General features: G+C 41.4%; 1 long non-coding RNA gene across 1 annotated transcript in view; it reads right to left on the reverse strand.

Annotated features, from left to right (window-relative positions):
- Positions 1 to 11,187: 11,187 nt before the first annotated feature.
- The window catches only part of LOC121133687, an 81,756-nt gene continuing 72,203 nt past the window's right edge, over positions 11,188 to 20,740 (reverse strand). Inside the window, exon 7 of the long non-coding RNA XR_005870645.1 lies at positions 11,188 to 11,421. This is a non-coding gene — a long non-coding RNA (uncharacterized LOC121133687). The remainder of the gene's footprint in view (positions 11,422 to 20,740) is intronic.

Consider the following 20,740-nt stretch of genomic DNA (forward strand, 5'->3'; position numbering starts at 1 on the left):
ACCTTAACCACCGAGTCATCTCTCCAGCCTCTCGGAGAGTGCTTTAGTGGATTGCTATGAATTATCATTGAAGACGTTGCTCTTTCAAACTCACCTCGATCTTTTTTTCCTCTTTAGAAAGAATCAAGATATTAATAACATACTCAGACACACACAGACACACAGACACACACACACACACACACACACACACACACACACACACACACACCCCTCCACCTCATTTGAGTTACTTCAGTCTTGTGTTGATCTGAAAGGGGATTTTTTAAAATTAACTTAAAGACTTAGGGTATTATATGTAAGTATTCTTGCATTTGTGAGGGGAGGGCACTAAATTTCTGCATGCTTATAGTATTGAGATGAAATTAAATAGTTAATAAGTTATGGTTAAAATAGTTCCAAGTCTCTTATGGCTGCTGTTATTTTGCCATAACATTTAAACCATTTTTCTTTTCTGCACAGTAGTCAATTCTGCATGCAAGTTTCTGCTCCAAGGAGTAGGTGAGGAGAGACCGCAGCCCCGCTGGCTGATCTTAGGAGGGCAGCTGGTCTCTACTAACACTTTTATTGACAGCCCTTGGTGTCATGAGTGCCACACCACACAGGCAGCTGTCACAGGTGTTGGTGGCTTTTGGAGACAGAACACTTGGACATCTCCTGAAGAGCAGTGTTTTCTGGGGCAACAGTATCCATGTGTCTCCGGGTGACAATTAAACCCAAACTTCCGTCATCATGAAACACTTACCATTCCTCTTTGAAAAGACAATGAACCTGGTACTCATGAAAACAGGGGCTAGTGAGGATAAGCCCGCAAGGTTAAGTAACATGTGCCATGTTTCCCTGAGAGGCTTCATGTTCACAGCCCGACAAGATTCCCAAAAGGAAGGACAGAAAGCAGGGGAGCGTAAAGAAATTTAAACAAAGCTAATAAAGCAGGGAGTCATCCTATGGCTAACCATGGAGGAATGGTAGCTTAATGAAACACAGGCTGCGGTGGGTGGGACGCACCGATCCCTAAGAGACAGTCTAGAAGTTTGCATCCTCACATTCTGGTCCTGACCATGTGAGTAATCGTTTTGCTACCTGCTCCAGCTGAATTGCTGCTAAGTAACTAGCATTCGTTACTTTTAGATTCTCTTAAACACTTGTATAGTCATCTTCAAAGATTAGGCTCAACGTGTATAAGTTGAAACTAGGAAAATAAATAATAGCTGTTTTCACTTCTATTCATGTTAAATGTACAAATGAAAATGTACAAAATGAGATTATTATTGACTTCAAAGTAGTCCAGCATGGCATAATGGAGGATGTGGAGAGAAGCAGTTCAATGTTTTGAAGTCACGGAGATTTTCAGGACAATGGAATGAGAGTGTGAAAGGGGATAAAAGGACTCAGGGATAACTGATGTAATTAGCTTGAGAATCAACCAGCAAATTATGAGGATGTGTAACATGTCGGGGTAGATGCATGGAGAATTTGAATTCAGTGTGGAACATAGCTGTAGTATGAATTCACATAATGAACAGTTTGACATTGGCTGTGAAGGTAGGTATCCGTGATCTCAATATTCCAAAGTCAGGGGCAGGAAGACCTTGAGTTTGAGGTCACCCTGTCCTACATAGTTCAAGGCTAACCTGGGCTACAAAGCCAGCCTGCATCTTAAACAACAAACAAACAAAAATTAGTCCAAGTAGTTTCCTCTTAAGATCATTTTGAATACATCGTTTGGATCCCAATCAGCAAGATTTTTCAAGTCCAACCTTTCCCAATGAGGAGACCTTGTGTTTAATTAAAAATCTGGCTTTCTAGAGTTTGAAAATTATATAAAAAATTTTGAAACTGTTACATTGGAAAACAAAAATGTGCCACATAAATGTACAGTAACTCCTTGTTGTACTTTCACCATACATCACGCACTATGTAAATCTTAGATAATATGTACAAAGAGCCCTGAGATGATAATTTTATTTGCCTTCTTTTCCCAGCAAGGAAAATGGAAGCTTAAAAAACATCTGGAAGGAGTTGTAGAGATGGCTCAGTGGTTAAGAGGACCTGGTTTTGCAGAGGATCCATGTTCAGTTCCTAACACCCACGTGACAGCTCATAGCCACTGGAAACTCCAGTGCAAAGGGACCAAATGATCTCTCCTGTCCACTGTGGGCATCACATACACAGCATACTTACATATATGCAAGCATTTGCACATTTGTACAACATCAAATCAAATCCCTTTTAAAGACCTGGGAACACACAGTGCTTAGTAAAGCTATTGAGATAAACTTGTCTCCAAAGCCCATATTAAAATCATTAAAACACCCTTTATGCATTCATATACTTTATTTATTTAGAATGGCATAGCATTGGTCCAGGTTGGCACTAAACACTGTGTTGAGCACACTGGCTTTGCATTCTTCCATTCTCTTTCCTCAGCCTCCAATGTACGGGGTTAGGTGAGCATCACCACACCACACCTGGAGTTTTTACATTTACTCTTTTCCAAAAAAAATACTATTAGAAATTCATCCCAGAGTGTTTTACATAATAGGCAAAAGTTCTACCACTGAGCTAATATACTCAGCCTGTTTTAAGAAATGTCTTGAAACAGACTCATGATAAGTTGCCCAAGATGGCCTTGAATTGACAATTCTCCCGCCTCAGTCTCATGAGTAACTGAAATAATAGGCAAGGGGTCATCAGGGCCAGCTTAACTTTCACTTAATCAGTTTGAAATATGATGGTATTGATTTTCATACATATATTGACAAGCATTTCTAACTTTTATCTATGATGAAACTTTTGTGAGCATATTTTGTTAAGTTTCATGCAAAACATATATTCAAACGTAAACCATAAAACAACATCTAATGTGTTCAATATGACTAGTTTACAATTCACCAGGTTATTTAATGCAAGGGAGACACATGGCATCGCCATCAGCGTGTCTGTCACTAAAATTATGCTATGGGGCTCAAGACAGGGCTCGAAAAGTTAAGTGCTTGTTGCTATGTTGGAGGACCCAGTTCAGTTCCCAGAATCCATGCTGGCTCACAACTGTCTGTGACTCCAGTCCTAGAGCATCCAATGCCATAGTATGATCTCGGCAGACACCAGGTACACACACACATTATGTATACATACCTGCAAACAAAACACACGCATAAAATGAAATCTAAAAATAAAATAATAAATGCTGAAAATATGGCTGAATAAGCCGAAAAATGCTTCAATTATATACATTTGACAACTTCTTCCAAGTATGTGAGTAGTATTTTGAGTGTGTGCGGGTATATGTGTGCGGGTACATGGGTGGCAATATGCAGGCATGTGTGTGAAGATGGGTGTACCCGAATTCTTGCATGGGAAGACCAGAGGAGGATGACAACTTCCTACTGTATCATTTATTCCCTTGAGGCAGGGATTTCACCGGATCTTGAGCTAGGCTGGCTGCTCGCATCCACCAGCACCATGCTCCAATAGCAGTAGGACTACAGGTGTGCCCACAGTCACTCTTGCTTTTATGTGGAGTGCTGGGGATTTGAGCTCAGGTCCTCACGCTTGTGTAACAAGTGCTCTCACACTCTGAGCACCTCCCTAGCCTGAGTAGCATATTTTTCTCAAGCTGAAAATGAGGACATTCCAACAGGAGTAGTCTGATTGCTTATAGGTACTTTGTCTAAATGTTAAAATACCATTGTAGGAACCTTAGTTCTTAGGGACGAACAACAGTCTAAATGAAAAGAAAGGATATCAATTGATTAACTTGTCTTAAATCAATTTGTCTTAAAGTATAATCACTGGATTTTTTTATGTACAGAAATAACCATATCTCCAAGCATCCTTCTACGTAAGCCAGACCAGGGAGGACTCCTGTGGCACAAAATGCAAGGATGGACTGTGAGTGACTCGTTCTTTGATGTTATACTGCTGTTCTGAGTTTCGACCCTGCCCATAAAGGTCAGAGACCATCACCTCTGTGTCTAACTCCAGGGTATCCCTTTATCATAGTGTTTTATGCAGCTATTATATTAAAAGGATCAGCATATGGAGTCTTCATATTGTGCCTAAATTATAGGATTTTCTTTGAAAAACTATTTCCCCCATGTCTGTGATGGGTATTACATGAGCAAAAGAAATGCAAGGAGCTATTCCAAAGAGTAAATATACATGTACCAGGGTACCAATATTTTAGGCTACCACAATAGTGAGCTGTGAAGAGGCTGCATTTGTGTTTCCTTCTTTGACTTAATTGTACACTCTCCTGTGCTTGTTGGCAACGGAATTGTCATAACCAGGCAGATTCCTCGAGAGTTCATCCTTGCTGTCACCTCTTCATGAATAAATCTTCGCGTTCTAGTCTTCCAGATTGTCGCCCGCCCTTCCCACTCTGAACTGGCTACGTCCAGCCAGGTGAGGCAAAATAGAACACCTGCTCCCTTCTCTCACAGTTCCCAGCCTGTCAGGGAGTGCTCCAGTAAAATTAGGCCGCGACACATCCTGAAAGAACATTCCGTTTTCGAAAAGTGAGAGAAGCAATTATATTTCTACCTTATTCTTTTTTTTTTTTTTTTTTTTTTTTTTTGGGTTTTACGAGACAGGGTTTCTCTGCATTGTTTTGGAGGCTATCGGTCCAGCCCGGCCTCGAACTCACAGAGATCTGCCTGCCTCTGCCTCCCAAGTGCTGGGATTAAAGGCGTGCGCCACCACCACCTGGCTCTACCTTATTCATATGCGTTACTATGTAGAGGATTGGGGAAGTTGGTAAATGACATTGTTCCTTTCAGGCTTTAATTAACATTAATCAAGAAATCCTCGTGTGCCCGGACTCACACAAAGTACCACATGGTTACGCTTTTGCTCAGACAAGCGAAACCAATCTTGAAACCTAACTTTTAATTTACCTCAAATCACTAGGACCTGAGAAAACCATGTTTTGTCTTTGCGAATGATCAAGAGGTCATTTCCCCCTTTTGTTTCCGGTTGATATTAACTGTTCTAGTCAATTACTATTCAACATTAATCTTCATATATAGAATATATGTAAATATATACATACATACATACATACATACATACATAGTATTCTCTTTCTCCCCTTCAATCTTTCTTTTCTTTCAGATTGAATGTATCTGGAAAAGTATTGTTTTTTTTTATGATGAATTGACAGTACATTGGGGTTTTGAAGACAATATGATTACTTCCTTCTTCCTTCCTCCCTCCCTCCCTATCCCTCCCTCCTTCTCTCTCCCTTCCTAGCGCCCCCCTATGTACACACATTGCCACTCATCACTGTGCACATAGAGAGGGCACAGGTCAGCTCCTGGTGGTAGCCTTTACCTTTTGTTTATCTTTAGTTGTTTGCTCCTGAATGTGCCAGGTTAACTGGCCTGTGAGCTTTTGAATATTCTCCCTTGCCTGCCTTCTAGTTCACCTTAGGGGTCCCACGATTAAACAGGTACTGACTGCAAAGTCTTGCTTAGCCTGGGTTCGGGGGGTCTGAGCTCTGGCTCTGCTTCCACTAACATTGCAAGGTCTTCAGTCACTGTGCTATCACCCCTGCCCAAGGGTTTGTTTAAGTCGTTCCTACATTCAAGTTGAAATAGTGACATAAAAGGAAAATTCAATTTTCTCTTGGAAAGAAATTTAGAAATTAAACACACACACACACACACACAAATTGTACTAGCTGCAAGGCTAATGAAGTCCTCTGTGTAGACTAATATTTTTGTTTTATTTCTCCTTGAATGCTAATGTGGATGTTAATGTAATTTTTAGTTTATTTTTTAGAAGAAGCTATGGAGAGGGAGGGAGAGACATGCCCATTTAATGTGGTTAATTTTGGAATTTTCAGTCTCTGGTTTATTTTCTCATTTCCAGTTTCAATTGTTAGAATAACTGTACATTTTTATTCTTAATTGAAAAACAACTCAAGATTTAAAAAAAGTTGTTCTGGGGTTGGTGGGAGGAATGGGCGGACAGGAGGGAGAGGGAACAGGGATTGGTATGTAAGTTAAGGTTGTTTTAAATTTAAATAAAAATTAATTAAAACAGAATTTAAAAAGGAAAAAAAAAAGCTGTGTCAATGCACGACTGAGAAATCTGGTGCCAGAGAAATGTCATTTGCGACACTGTCCTCACTCGATTCCCTTTTGAAGTTTTGGTGCCTAGGATAATGATTTACTGCCAGCCTCAACTAAGGCTTAGGCTTTGCAGACAAGATTTATTAGCATCAACACAACATAAAACTGTAATTATACTGTAAAGGCTTGTGCCGGACACTTTCCATAACTAGGCTTCAAGTAGAAGAGAGAGGTTTTTTTCAAATATACTTTAAAAGGCCATCGTTTCTGTGAAGTTTATGGATGCACCAACACACTGCTTCTGGAACCCATCCCTCAGTTTCCATGAGGCTGGAGAGGGGACCACAAGCATGTATCTTAAAACAATGGTCTAAGGAGATTCCGCTGTAAGAAGACTGAGGAGCACCACGGGAAAGAAGTAAGCAGCTTTGTCTACTAATTTGGCTCCATGTCTTTATGTACAACTTGTAATGAGTTATATTGTCCCTCTGACTTATTGATTTCGGAGTGAGTTATATCGTCCCTCTGGCTGACTTATTGATTTCCTTTTGCATAATTCCTTACGTGTTTTAACCAGACAAGTTAAAACAAGATAAGTCCTTTGTCCACAAATATGAAGTTTCAAGAAAACAATAAACCTAATGTGAAGCACATACACAAAACATATGTTTTAATACCTTTCTCTGCTGTTTATGGAAAAGGAAACACACACACACACACACAGACACACACACACACACACACACATAATCACACATACCTACAAGTTGTTCTCCTACTCTCGACTCCATCTCTCGATCAGAAGGGAAGACAAAGCCACATTCTGGCAACAAGCAGGCCAAGATTGGGGGGGCACCAGCAAGGGTTAATGTTTATAGGACGTGGGGCAGTCAAAGTCCACTCACACAGGAGTCTAAGAAGATGAAAACACTCCTGAAGTGTCAATGACAGGTCCTCAAACACGAACAGAGTTTAAAGTGCTCGACGCACTTAAGGTAGCCTGAAATGGGCTACCTTATTTACCATATTCGTTAACTTGTCAAGATGGGGAAGACTTTAAAAAACGGTTCACAAATTAATTAGCCCATTATTTACTCTTATCTGTGCCCCAAATCAGAGGAGTTCAAAAGTCACTCTAAATAGCACTCACACATTTCAATTGATTCCAAATGTTGGTTTATTATAGCCTTAGATTTTTTTAATGAAATAACTTATAGCACACATCCTTTGTAATGCAGATTTGTGAGATTGAAGAGAGGTCGCTAGTTTAGAGCATATAAGTATTTGATTTGTTATAATTTGGGGATCAAACCTAGGCCTTTCCGTGTCAGATAGCCACTTCACCGTGGAGCTATCTCCTTGCTTTTCGGTTTTATGTTTATGTGATTGCTGTATTGTGGTTGCAATTTGAAATTTACAAACCACAAACTAAATTCCCTTAGCCAGATTTAGCTTTTAAAAGAGTCACCTAATCTATGTGAAGAACGTAAGATACACAAACACACTGTGGAGAAGTAGATAGTGAGCTGTTGAGCTGGGCATCATGCAAAAGCTGTTGTGGATTGAAAAACAGTGCTATAAAAACTCATTCCCATGGAAAAAAATTCCTTGGGAAAGAACGGGCGACTTTTTTTGGATGAGCTAAGAGGGGAGTGGAGGGTATTAGGTGTGGAGGCCTTGAACTAAGCCGTGGGGGCGCGTGCTTCGACACCCATACCAACAGCACAGTAGCTGTCTTAGAATTTAGTGCAGTTCTCACATTGTCTGATGTTGGTATCCGGGCTCACAAGTTAGACCGTGCTTACTTTAGATGTCATTATGAAGTCCAGGCCTCCACTATTTCTCAGTGGTAGGTTATCAATCAAGTTTCCATGACACCCCCACCTACTTCTAGTTAGGTAATTTGCTAGGTGAGCCCGCAGAGTTCAGGGAAAGGCCTGGCTGAGTATCTACAAGCTCATTGCAAAGGGTTCAGCTAAGGAGCAGCAAATAGAACAGTTGCACAGGGCGAAAAAGGAGAGGGATAGGGGCTGGATCTTAAGAGCATTTGCTGTTGCTTTCCCACAGGACACGGTTCAATTCCCAGCACCCATATGGTTGATCACTTTCTGTAACTACAGATCCAAGGAATCCAATGGCCTGCCTCTTCTGGCTGCCCCGGCAGAAGGCACGGAAGTGGTCCACACACATACATGCAGGTCAAACATCCACACAGATAAAACAAAGCAAACTGCTACTGGGGGAGGGTAGAGCTCCCATGCCCACCCTTCTCTGGGGTACTGTATCTCTGTAACAGTTCAACACACTGTAGCTCACCACAGCCTATGTGATAGACCTTACAGCGATTAATCTCTTAGCCATTCCTGAAGTCATCCAGTAGGGCTCAAATATCTTGATCTTTCTGGTCAAACAGCCTGACTATTTAAGTACCCTGCCATAAGTCACCCCAGTATTAATAACTCTAGTGTGATCAATAGAGATGAATAATAGCTAACAAAAAGTACTATTACTTAGGAAATCCCCAGGATTTTAATGGCTGAGACCGCAAAACCAAATATATTTTATTCTATATCAAACTCCGGACGCTTCACATATATACAGTTCCTAGTCACTGAGATGATTGGGTAACTAGGCCTACTGACACATCCATTTACGTAGGCATGGCTCTGTCCTCTATCGACAATGGGCTCTAAGTGAGCACATACATCATTTAAAATGTTTCCATCCATGCCCTTCTCATATGTGGGTGGTAGCTTCAAATACTGTATTGTGCGATTAGCCTGGAGTACACTTGGAAGTGAGGATACTAGTAGTGGACCAGTAGGTTAGTGGATGCATTTAGGGAAGGGGGTAGCAGATTATAGGTGAGATGAAGGTAGAGGTGAAATAACAGAGGAAAAAAGGTTCAAACAGCCAGTAACGTGGCTGGTCTGGCGAAGCAAGAAGCTTGGAGAAAGCTTAAGCAAGGTGAAGTTTGCATGAAGAAGTCACAAGGGAACACTCTTTAAAAATAGTTGTTTTACTTTCAGCCCAACCAAAAGGTATATAAACAAAGAAGGCAGTAATATGCGCTGCAGAAGGATGAAGGGGAGGATACTGGTGCAAATGGATCTACATGCCCCGATAGGACAGCCCTGAACACAAGTGAAGCCTTGTACCGAGGCAGAAATTCTCCACAATAGGATGCATCCCTTCTTCCTGAACTTTAAACAGCTTACATGTCACCCTCTCTCTGCCTCTTAGGCCGGATATAAGAATACAAACAGGGAAAAGCTGCTAATTCCGTCTCCTGGAATTATCGATCATTTGCTGAAGCAATAGAAAGTTTGTTTTCAACCCATAGTCTCTGTGTGCTTTCTGGAGTCTCCTTTCTCATTTAAATTATCAGCACTCTTTTCCTCTAAACTGTTGTATGACTGACATTTCATTCCCAGTTCATGAAAGGAATGCCAGAAAGATGTTAATGGCATCAAACTCAAACTACCTCTAAAACCTGCAGTGTGCCAATTTCTAGTATTAGGAAACAACACACAGTGTCTCTATAGGTATGGGAGATAGTTTGAGGGTTATTTTTAAATATCTTAATATTATTAAACACCCACACATCCAGAAGCAATATAAAATATAATATGAAACATTATCCAATGAATATACAAGATTTGACCATTTTTAATACTTCATTTCAGTCACACATGTCCATCCATCCATTCATCCATCCATCTACCCATCCAATGCAAATTTATTGTAGTATTATTGCTTATAGAAAAGTCCAGATTCTAGAACCAGACTCCTTACATCTAAGTCATATGTAACCCACTTGCAGGCTGTGGGGTCTTGGGAATGCCATAGATCCCCCACAGCTGAAACAAGGATAGTAATATTATCTTTTTATCAGAATTATTACAAAGACTCAACTGAGAGTGACAGAATGGCCAAGAGGCCTATAGAACTGGACTCAGGACTGAATTAATGTATGCTAAATTCTTAGATCATCACCTACAACAGTAGGTGCTCTATTTTTAAATTATATACATAAATCTACATACATATATATATATAGATATAGATATAGAAAGATAGATAGATAGATAGATAGATAGATAGATAGATAGATAGATAGACAGACAGACAGAGACTCCCACTGTGTAGCCCGTATTGTATTGGAACTCACTACGTATACCAAGTTCCCCTGGAATTCACAGAGATCTATGCATCCTCAAAAATGGGATTAGTAACACTACTAGCTTTGGCTGCAATGGGAAGAAGGGAGAATCCAAGAGCAAACACTAATCTGTTTCCTTTCCAATAGTTGCTTGGAACTCCTAAAGATGGCTGTGCAATTATCTTCTACGTTTGGAGAAACATAATGAGGCTATCCTTTCTGACTCTTTCTAGACTCTTTTTACCCTTCCTTTTTCCTACTCTTCTTGTTTCCAACATGCATTGTATTGGAAGAGCAGGATTGGGGCAGGTAAACCATCTATTTTTCAACTCCCATTTCGTCTCTTTTCTTGAGACTGTTCTTTGTCCATTGTTTTATAACCGTGACTCTTACACAGTTCGGTATGTCTAATGAGTATCTATCATCAACATCACATGAATAGTACTCTGAGGAAAACCAGAAGTTGCCAAGGGAATGCTTTTGGGGCTCTCAAAGTGCCAACTGACTTAAGAAACTGGGGGCAGAAAGTGTGGGGCGAGGCTGAATCCAGGCAGAGCAAAATCTTGAGGACTTCTATTCGGTGGTCATTAAGTTCCTCTTGTGAAAATGCCATTTAAAATATGAAATGTTGACACCACACTTAATTATCTCTATTGCAGAGCTTTAAAACTGACCCTTAAAATTTCTCTAGACTGGCATTCTGGTGGCTCAAGGGAAAACAGTACCCTCACAAGTTTAGCATCGAAATGTGGCTACAGGCTCCTTGTTGGGTGGTGGTCTGTGCTTCTCTGGGGATTTCTGCTGCTTCCTTTGGTGCAAGCTCTATTCTATTCTTGCTACGGACCTTAGAAAACAATTGGCAAACAGTCTTACGGGAGTTGGAGTCGTTGTTGTCATTAAATCAAATTCAATGTGTCCCTTTAGCATGACAAGAGAGGCAAACACTCCTCAAGCAACATTATTGCTTTTATTGTACGCTTAAAACGACCGTTTCTTATAAAAAGAGGAGTGGAAGAAACTTGACTAATTTCCAGTTCAAGGCGCTGACCAACATGAAGTGTCAACTGCGGTTGAGTTTGTTGAGGTTTTATTTCCTGGTAATTGAGGTAGGATGGGCTCTTTAAACGCTTTTGATGGGTTACTCGAAGCACGATCAACTGTGTTCTCTCTGCTAGTCCAGACCTTTGAAAGATGAAGATACACATTTTTAGAGCCCGTTCGTCCCCCCATGTCACTCGGAATCCCGTGGAGTGAAGAAATGAATATGATAAACAAAGCACGAGGGACGGGGGAGAGTACATAAAATGACTCCATGCAGATTATGATGAGGACCTGAATTCAGATCCTCAACAACCCCGCAAAGAAGGTGACGTGGCTACACGCGTCCCTGATCCCAGTGATCCTAGTTCTGGTAGGATGTAAACAGGCAGACAGTCGGAGCTGCTGCTCAGTCAGTCTAGCCAATCAGTGAGCTCCAGGTTCTGTGAGAGATGTGCATCAAACATAAGACGCCGAGCTAAACAGGAAGACCCTAACAGCTAGCATCCGTATGGATGTAAACAGGCACACGCCTACACTACATCACACACACACATGCACACACACACGCACACACACACGCGCGCACACACACACACGTAAGAACAGAAAGAGCGAGGTCTGAGGTAGGTGAATGGTTAGGTGTGTTCCATCTCACTCACATTTTCTGCCTAACCTTGGTTTTTCTCACTGGGAGGCAAAGAAACAAAGAAAAAAGGCGGGACCCTCGATGTCCCCAAAGTCCTTTATTCATGTGGACATCTGTTGTTCCTAAATTCAACAGCTCTGACAATGCATGCTGGTGACTGTGGGAAGAAAGGTACTACATGCTAGTATGTGCTATTTTGGAGATGATTCCAAGGGGGGCAAAGATGGTTTGATGGAATGGTTACTGAATTGTCTTTGGGAGAAATGGACTTGCAATTAGAGTGTCACTGAGGCATACTTACAAAGGAAGAGCTTGTCTAAAATATTAGGACTCTATTTATAAAACAGAACTTTCAGAGTAGGCCTTCTCTTTCATATTACTGTGATAGAACATTTTCAGGTCTCCGGAAAGTATTTGAAAATCAAATAATTACTTCTTTATTTAAAGATACGTCCAGTGTATTGTGTTGAAATGAAATTATGGTGAAATTGGAGATCCAATTAGCTTTAGGATGGGGTGGTAAAATAAGTTAATGAATGAATAAATGAAATTAAGCAAGATGTGAGGCCAGGACCCATAATACATTTAAAAAGTCCTGTCCATTTCCTGGTGCAGGAGTGATCAGGTGGATGTTTGTGTTCATGTATTTTAGTTTTGCTTTTTCTTTTAGAGTCAGATGCGCGGAACTGGATCACCTAGTCACCCACCATTCCCCTTTGTACATAACTGAGCATTTAGGTTGCCGCTTTGAACAATGGAAGGAGTAGCTATGAACTAGCCAGTCACCAGTGCTCAAAGCCAAACCAAACTAAGACAAACAAAAAACAAAAGCTAGAGGCTCTCATTTGACTCTAAGCTACTTAGAAACCAAAGGAAAAGGGGGACCCAAATGAGAAACATCATTTTCAATAGTCACAAAGTAGTGACAATGACAAGGATTATCCCTTATTAGACTTGGAAGACTTTCCCCCTTCGGTTGTACAACCAGGGGGTTGAATTCTCCTGGGGGCTGAATAGGGTATACAGTAGCCACTTAACTGTCAGCATGGCTTCTATCTCTTAGGCTCATAGCATCTAGGCTCTTTTTTTAAAATAATTTTTTTCAACACAATACATCCTGATAATGTTTTCTTCTTCCCAGCCTCTCCCAGTTCCTCTCCCTTTCCCTTCCTGTCTGGATGCACAGTCTTTCTCTCTGTCCTCAGAAAATGAACAGATGTCTGAGAACTACAATAAAGCCAAATAAGATAAAGCAAGGGCATAACAAACAGAAGAAAGCAAGCCAAGCCGGGCGGTGGTGGCGCACGCCTTTAATCCCAGCACTCGGGAGGCAGAGGCAGGCGGATCTCTGTGAGTTCGAGGCCGGGCTGGACGGACAGCCTCCAAAACAATACAGAGAAACCCTGTCTCGTAAAACCAAAAAAAAAAAAAAAAAAAAAAAGAAAGCAAGCCAAAGGACAGGCACAAGAAACACATATGACACAGAGGCACACGTGTTCTCACACACATCTATTTTCCACATAGTAGCCATGTCATAAAATTTCACCCTTCTAGTTGAAGTCCTCCCAGGGATGTCCCGTCTCCAGACGAAAAGTAAAGATGGCTTAAAATATTGAAAATCTGTCAATATTGAGTACTGATGAAGTTTAAGAGCTTTTACTTTGCTAATTTTTATTTTTTCAATTTACTGTAAAATTTAGCTTGCTGTTATAACCCCATTGGAGAACAATTTATCAGTATCTAATGAATTTGGAAAAAAAATGTACAGTCAGGAATTTTGTTCTTGTATCTGTACTTAAAAAAAGAAACCTCCTTGGTAGAAAGTGACGGAGACAAAATTTTTATCAAAACCTCAAGTATAAGAATGGATACATCTATTTATGACGATTAATAAGTCTTGGCATGTTTAAGTAGTGAAACTGAGTGGGTGAGGTGGCACTTGTTGTCAAGTCTGATGACCCAAGACACATCTCCAGAGCCCAGAGGCTGGGAGAAGAGAATGGACTCCTGCAAGCTGTACTCTGACCTCCACATGCAAGCCAAGGCCTCCAGCAGTGCCAATGTTTCCTTTCCTGAACTAATAGCAGGCTTGGGGATGCTCAGTACATCAGGTGTTAGAGTTTTCTCAAGTCTTTAAATCATACTTTTTAAAGGAGATAAATGGGAACTTTGCAAACCGCACAGCAGCTTGAGTGAGAGAGAACTTGTTGGGAGGGAGTGATGAGCGTGGGGACTAGCACAGTCTTGCCTAGGGATGGAGGGACTTGATGTCCTCTCCTCTCCACCGCAGGACCACTTATCTTCCGTTTCCTCTTCTTAGGGGCCTCTGTTTGCTTTTCCTCACTGGAGTCTTGTTCTCCTGGTTTTTGTATAAACACAAGCCTAATCATGTTGATTTTTCTGTTTGAACATCCTGAAGTGAAAACAAAAACAAGATTCTTTTTTTTTTTTTTTTTTTGGTTTTTCCAGACAAGGTTTTTCTGTATTGTTTTCGAGGCTGTCCTGGAACTAGCTCTTGTAGACCAGGCTGGCCTCGAACTCACAGAGATCCGCCTGCCTCTGCCTCCTGAGTGCTGGGATCAAAGGCGTGTGACACCATCACCCCACAAAAAACAAGATTCTTAATGTGACACAGAGAGAGTTTTTGACAGGGGCCAGGCTATACTTTTTCATTCCAAATACCTGTGTTCTCTACTTTCTTAAGATCCTAATCGTGCCTACCCACGAACCACACTTGTGAATGCCAGCATCTAGCACACTTTATGTCACTTCTAGTTCCTCTCCAGGTGGCAAGCTCTCTTTCCCTCTCTCTGTCTATAGCTGTGTTGAATAGTATTCTGTTAGGTAGCTGTTCTTCCTCTACCAATATAACCAACTAAAAGGCACGGATACTGTATCTTCTTCACATTGTCATTTATTTTCTTTGGAATATTGTGGTGGTTTGAATAGATATGGCCCCCATAGACTTAGGTGCTTAAATGCTTGGCCACAGGGAGTAGCAGTATTAGCATAGGAGGTGTGGCCTTGTTGGAGTAGGTCTGACCTTGTTGGAGCAAGTGTGTTACTGTGGAGGTAGGCTTTGTGGTCTGATAGGTGTTCAAGTCACACCCAGTGGCACAGACTCCTTTTGCTGCCAGCAGATCAAGATATAGGACTCCCAGCTTCTGAATCACCATGCCCATCGGCACACTGCCATATCCCACATGATGATAACGGACTCAACCTCGGAAACTGTAAGCCACCCCTAATCAAAAGCTTTCCTTTATAAGAGTTGTCATGGTTCCTGATGTCTCTTCACAGCAATAGAAACTCTGAGATAGAAGTTGGTACCAGGGACTGGGGTAGTGCTGTGATAGACCTGCTTGACTATGCTTTTCTTTGGAGGAGTGTAGACTTGGAAGTTTAGATTAGACAAGCAGCTGAATGCTTTAAGTGGGGCGTCATGGGCCATACTAGTAAGAGCTTGGAGGACAGTGGTGCTGAGGCTGCTCTGAACCGTGCGGGCCTGGGTGAAGGTGTTTCAGAGGAGAAGAATTTGACTGTGCTGCCTAGAAATGAATGGTTCTTGTGATATTTTGGCTAAGAATGTGGCTGCTCTTTGAGTTTCGGATTGATTCCCTTGGCAGAGGAAATCTGAAGGCAGTCTAGTACAGTCTCTGTCTTGTGGCTTTTGGTGTTAATTCTAATGAAGAGCTATAATGAAAAGGAGCAAGCTGAGCAAGGAAACATGCAGACTACACAGACTGAGGAAACAGGGGCACCGGGGAGTGGAATGAAGCTAAGTCCTGTGTGCGGGATAGTTGCGCACAGCGTGAAGGTGTATTTCTGTGACTGGTGTTATGAAAACACTGAAAGGTCAATTGCTAAGCAGGAGGCATAGGCGGGATTTCTGGGGAGAGAAAGGAAGAGGGGGAGGAGCCCAGGCACGAGGAAGATGACTGGAGGCACAGAGAGTACACAGGAGGTACAAGATGGAAGAGGGGTAACGCCACGGTTGATAGAACACAGGTTAATACAAATGGGCTCATTTGTTACAAGGGCGAGTCAGGAGCAAGCCTAAGCTATAGGCAGCGCTTTCATAGTTAACAAGAAGTCTCCATGTCATTATTTGTGAGCTGGCGGCCCAAAGAAAAATCTGGCTAAACCTGTGTTCAAGGAGATTAACAGATTGAAAAGAAAAAAACAGGATAAAGGGAGTGGTGACCTCAGGGCAAGATCCCTCCCAGCTAAGCTTCCAACTTGTGTAAAGAAAGGCTTAGGGCAAGCTGCACATCTTTACTCCTGGCTCTCCAGATGTGGAGGCTGGCTGATTTCTGAGTTAGATGCCAGCCTGCTACTGAACAAGTTCCAGGCTAGCCAGGTTTAGGCAGTGAGGGAAACCACTGAAAACAGAAAGCGGGTGAAGATGTAATCAATGAGCGAGCCATGATCCAGCCCCAGCAAGCAGCAGAACTTGGCAGGTTTGGCCACATGGTTCTGGCTTTTAGTCAAGGATACAATAAAGGGGGCTATGGAATCTTCCTCTATAAACTAAGGATAGCTGCTGAGACCAGGCATATGTCAAGGGTGTCCCTGACTGGAGGTCTAGAGAGGCCACTTTGTGAAGCTGTGAACTAGGTGAAGCTTAGATTGCCTTGGAGACCCCAAAATTCTAGAGATGCCAGAGCTGTGGGATATCTCCTGAGGGAGCGGAGCCAGCCCAAGAGAAAGATGGTGCAGTCAACAAAGCTGAAAGGAGTTGGAGAGCCGGGAGAATGCTTTGACACCAGACATGAAGATGTAGAGTTTGGAGTCTTCCCAGCTGGTTTTCTTTCTTGCTTGATTGGGTATTTCCTCACTCTCCTCCTTTTCCTCCATTTTGTAATGCTAATTCATATCCTGTGCCATTATGTGTTGGAAGTATGTGATATGCTTTTTTGAATTTTGTTTTATAGGGAATTACAATTAAGAGATTGCATGAATCTCAGAAGAGATCTTTGAACCTTGGATTTTTAAACATTGCTGAGACTGTGATAGACTTTGGGAACTTGGGAAGTAGGACTTAGTATAGTTTGCATTATGAGATGTCTATAACCCTATGGGAGCCAAGGAGTGCAATATGGTGGTTTGAATAGGTATGGTACCCACAGACTTAAGTGTTTGAATGCTTGCCCATAGGGTGTAGTACTTAATAGATGTGTAATTTTGTTGGAGTAGGTGTGGCCCTTATTGGAGGAAGTGTGTCACTGTGTAGGTGGGCTTTGAGGTCTGATATATGCTCAAGCCATACCCAGGGCACAGACTGCTGCTGCCTGTGGTTCAAGATGTAGAACTCTCAGCTCTTTCTCAAGCATCATGTCGGCACACTGCCATGCCCTGCTATGATGATAATGAACTAAACCTCTGAAACAGTAAGCCACTCCCAATTAAATGTTTCCCTTTGTAAGTGTTGCCTTGGTCATGGTACCTCTTCACAGCAATAGAAACCCAAACTAAGATAAATATTTACATTCTTTGTACCTGTAGTACTGTAGTGACCTGTCCCCCATTTTAGCGGCCATTACAGGCTAACATGTGCTTGCATGACCTTGCCGCTCCTGTCCTGGTCACTGGGAGGTCAGATGCCCTCCTTGTGGCAAGAAACCAATCAGAAGTTAGCTGGCGGGCTGTGCTTTATGACTCTGGGTGTGCTTTATGGACAGTGCACAACAGTGACGTACAGAGCATAGCAACCGCCCTGAGAGGGTCTATGGGCCATAACAACCAGTTGACCAATCAACACAGGGCGGGTCGTCCAAACTTGAAAGCACACCAATCCTGAGACTGTTGCATACCCCCTAGACACTCCCCTTACGCTGCCCTTTAAGGTCCCTGCCTCCAGGTTGCTCTTGGGGTCTTTCTCCAGCCATCTGCCATAGTGGCGGGGTGAAGGGCCCAAGCTAATGGGTTAGCTCATTAAATAACTTTAATAAAAGACTCTTTGCTTTTGCATCGAAATGGGCCTCTTGGTGATTTTGGGATTCAGAATTTGGGCACAACAGTACCAAGAACTTATTTATACACTAGCTAAAAGAAGCTACACCTTCAGTCATATGATAGATGACAAGACCTTCGCATCAGATGAGATAGAAACCTCGTTTCAATGTTTAGCTATCTAGCTGCTCCGTTTCCCTCACTAAAAATGCTACTTTGTCTTACTTATTTCTTTGATACTCACTAGTTCTAAGAGAGATAAAAAACTTCAGGCATTATTTTGTTTGTTAGCTGAGAGTCGGCATAAGGTAAACTGGTAATTCAAGAATGCTATATTGATGGATTGCAAGATATTATTCTTGAAAGTCTGAATTAAGGTAACACTATCTTTTGTTCTAGAAAGATATACAAGATGATCTCTCTGTCTCTCTCTGTCTCTCTCTCTCTCTGTCTCTCTGTCTCTCTCTCTCTCTCTCTCTCTCTCTCTCTCTCTCTCTCTCTCTCTCTCTCTCTCTCTCTCTGTCTCTGTCTCAGTAGGTAAGACCTGGCAATATACCTGCAGGGAGCTACTCCACGATAAGGAGGCATCTGAGAACCATTGCAACTGGGAAGGTCAACTTTCCTTGGGGGGGGGGGTCTACTTTAAAATGCCAAATTGATTTCTAATTTGAAAAATAAAATCCTGCTTCTTCATTGGTTGTAACTTATATTTCTGAAAATATGTCAGGCTGGACATTTACTTATAACTGGACAAATTCCATGTTTTAAAAATCACTAGCTGTTACTCAAGCTCCATATTCCAAGTGTTATGAGTTTCAAAAACCAAACCCCCAAAGTACTCCAGGAACTGTAAATCTTTCTTCAATTGTTCAACCACCAAGGTGTGTGTGTGGGGGAAGAAGTCAAGATACTCAAATCAAAATGCCTTAGGTCAGCTTCAAACTGAGGACCAAATACTCCAAAGAGAGAAAGAAAAGGAGAGAGGTGGGTATTTCTTTTTTCTTGAAGGGCAACACTCTACACATTTTTTAAGAATACATTGTAGAGCTGAGTTCCTAGTCATTACTGCTGGAGGGGTAAGCCATGACCTGAACAAAGGGAAGGGAAGTTATCTGACATAATCAATACACTTCCATCTAGACTCCAGAATTAAGGGAAGGGAAGTTATCTGACATAAACAATACACTTCCATCTAGACATCAGAATTGTTGCCTCCAAATTCTAAAGGTGGTAAGCCTAACTTCTGCATTGATTTTTCAAAAGCATTCTGACACAGTTGCTGTGAGTTAAAAAAAAAAGGTTTTGTTACTGTTACTGTGTTTATACTTTCCCTGTTTGGTTGAAACATGAGGCCATGAAGTATAGCTTGGCCCTGGTTCTTTTTCTCACTTAAACTTACACATTAAGCACGGAATGGCCCCATGCTGATTTCTGTCTGCTTTGCAGGAGGCCCCCAGCTAGCACTCATTCTTTGTGTCCTGCAGACAACTGTTAGCTGAACTTTTACTTGGGACAAATAGAGGCGTTTAGAAATTGAAGAGTCTCCAGCATGTTCCCTCAGACCTGCCTCACAGAGTCTCCACCAGAGCATAGCCCACCGCATCAGTAAACATGATGCATACAGCATCGTTTTGATTGTCTTTTTCTTTTAAACGTTTTCAAAATGCCCAAAATAGATTACTTGAGAGAAGTGAGAACTTCATGATTATAGTGTAACTGTCAGTGTTACAAATGACTCTCAGTTCACTGGGAGAAATACAGAAGGCTAAATGCAATTTACAGTATGTGTCAGTAGTCCCACTTGAAAAACAATGAGCTCTTAGAATGTTCATTTATAACAGTAGTTGCATCACAACTAGTGATATTGAGGACTTGGGAAAGATAAGAGAGAACACAGTTCTTTTCTATATATACATTTGTACTGCTAGAATATCTTGCTATGTGGATGCAACGTTTTCTTAAATGGTTTTATTATTTTTTCCAAACAATACTATAACTACTCTACTAATTGCAGAATGCTTGTTTTCCTAAGAAAGGTACAAAGAATGGCTAATCTAAAGATTTCAGACATCATAGATGGAAAGAGAATCAAAACCAAATATTCCAATGTTTTCCTGTCTGTGGGTTTTCAAAATAGTTTTTTTACATCTAATAACTATATATGGCTTTGTTTGTATTTTATTCCTTGTTAGCTAGTCGATATATACTTTGTTTTAACTACTCTTGATTGGATTTTTTAACTAAAAATGATTTTCCCTAGTGACAAATGAAACTCAAGTGATGATTACAACAAAAGAGATTTTAAGAGGTTTTCCAGAACCAGGGTCGTTGGTGACGTTTCCATTAATCACACATAATCTCAACACAGGCCATCTTACAGAGAAGCCTCACTTTAATAAGTATAATATACAGAGGTTAAAATAGCCCTGTTGTATTTATCTTTCACTATACAGCTTACCCAAACCAAATTTCTGTCATCAACAATTATTAATCACCCATATGCCCTGTGGAGAATTTTAATAAAGCATATTATGAACCCGAGGGTGGTGTTGTTGTAAGAAAGACACAAATGTGACTCGAATTTATAGAAGGAGATGAGGGTCCCCGTTACTCCACCACATCTGCTTGCCACATGTTCATAAATCACATCAATGTTTTGAACATTTCTCCTAGCACCTTCCTGTCACCTCAGTTTTATAGTTCATAATTCTACCCTACACACACACACACACACACACACACACACACACACACACAAGCACGCACACACACACACACACACGCACACACACACACACACACACACACGCATCATGGAAAGGAAAGAAGGAAGGACAGAAAGACAGAAAGGAAAGAGAAAAA

The sequence above is a fragment of the Mesocricetus auratus genome, unplaced genomic scaffold, assembly GCF_017639785.1.
Source record: "Mesocricetus auratus isolate SY011 unplaced genomic scaffold, BCM_Maur_2.0 Super-Scaffold_100023, whole genome shotgun sequence".
Classification (NCBI taxonomy): Eukaryota; Metazoa; Chordata; class Mammalia; order Rodentia; family Cricetidae; genus Mesocricetus; species Mesocricetus auratus.